Source organism: Bison bison, unplaced genomic scaffold, assembly GCF_000754665.1.
Source record: "Bison bison bison isolate TAMUID 2011002044 unplaced genomic scaffold, Bison_UMD1.0 scf7180017864537, whole genome shotgun sequence".
Taxonomy (NCBI): Eukaryota; Metazoa; Chordata; class Mammalia; order Artiodactyla; family Bovidae; genus Bison; species Bison bison.
Window position 1 is genome coordinate 6,874,530 of NW_011495085.1, and position 1,875 is coordinate 6,876,404.

Sequence of the window (1,875 nt, forward strand, 5' to 3'; positions counted from 1 at the left end):
ACTGAAGGCAAACCGTTTACAATCCTGGACAGCCAGGGGAATGGTAAAGAAACAATCCTGTAGATCTATAACTATCACATTATACTGAAAAGGCACAGACACTGGGGAAGGGAGGCCTGGCTGGAGGGCCCCCATGTCTTCCATAGTTGCATTTATAGCCCTCAAATCCCATAATAATCTCCATTTTCCTGATTTTTTCTTAACAACAAAAATAGGAGTATTTCAGGGGCTATTAGAAGGCTCTATATGGCCAGCTGTCAGTTGTTCCATAACTAAAGCCTCAGCTGCCTGTAGCTTTTCAGCTGTTAAGGGCCATTGTTCAACCCATACCAGACCATCAGATTTCCAGGTAATACGGTCAGCAGCAAGAGCAACAGCCTCCAGGATAAATTTGAATATCCCAGACCTTCTGTATTTTTGTTAGGAACCACCTTTAATGGAGAAACAATTTTGTGCTGATCTTTACCAAGCCCCTTATCAGGATTATACCTTACTTGCAGCATTTGATTAGTAACCTTTTTATCTGGGCTATATAAAAGCATTCCCATCTGAGATAATATATCTCTCCCCCATAAAGAAAAAGGTAGTGAAGGAACCAAATATGGACAAAAAGTGTCTTGTGCCCCCTTCTCATCTGACCATGTCAAAATTTGTGAGCTCTTAGCAACAGAGGGCACTGATCCTATTCCTACCAGGCAGGCACTGGTCAAGTGTGTTGGCCAGGACAAGGGCCAATCTTTTCCAGCAATGCAAGAGACATCTGCTCCAGTATCTAACAGCCCTGACATTTTATTTCCTTGAATTAAAAGATCTTTTAAAGGCCTAGAAGCTGTAATTTCCTGCACCCAAAAAGCTAGATCACTAGATCCAAATCCTCTGGGGCTCCTAGCTTGAGAAGTCAAGGTTTTTCCTGTCTGATAATAAAGTAAAAGCAAAAGCTGTGCTATTCTTTGACCTTTATTAATTTGTACAGTTTTAATAGGCAGCGAGACCAAAACTTTAATTTCCCCAGTATAATCAGAATCTACTACACCAGGCACCACCGAAATTCCTTGAAAAGAAAGTGAGCTATGCCCTACAATGCCCTCAGGTAGGGGGCCAGCCACTCCCGTTGGAATCAGAGTAACTGGCATGTCAGGAGTTAATATTGTTGTGGTGGTGGAACTGAGGTCCAGTCCTGTGCTACCTGGGGTTGTTCTTAGGAGTTCTGAGATGGGACAAAGGGAATAAAGGGATTCAATGCAGCTGCCCCATTGTTGACTGGGGCCAGGGCTGCCCCTGCTGTCCATTTCCCTGAAACAGGGAAAAATTACCTCCCTGTACTTGGGGGGTGAGCGTAGTCCCATCTTTATGCTATTTAGATCTACAGTCTTTTGCCCAATGATACCCTTTCTGGTATCAGGGGCAAAGTGCCTTCAGGGGGTTGGCATTAGTCTGTATTGGCACGGCTTGTTGTACCTGCTTGGCAGGGCATTGCCAGCAAAAAATGCCCCATTTGGCCACAAGAGAAACATTTTTTAGTTGTAGAATCATTTCCATTAGGATTAATCTTTTTTATTTTTATTTATTTATTATTATTATTATTATTTTGACCTGGATGAGGCCCCCCTGAGTGGGTTTTTTCCAAGGAGCATGCACTGTATATTGTGTATGAGTCTGCTTTAAAAGCTCCTTTGTTTCAAAAACACTCTTTATCTTTCTCAGCCTTAGGCAATGCTCTGGGAGGCTTTGGAGGCAAAGTGGGGAACTCCTGGGCCCTGGGAAGCACAAGCGGAGGTGGCAGTGGTTGCCTTAAATCAAAAAGTGGTGGATAAACTTTTAAAGGTTTGCGTAGAATGGGAGGGAGCTTGCCAGGGCGCCTGGCCGCAGAGTCCT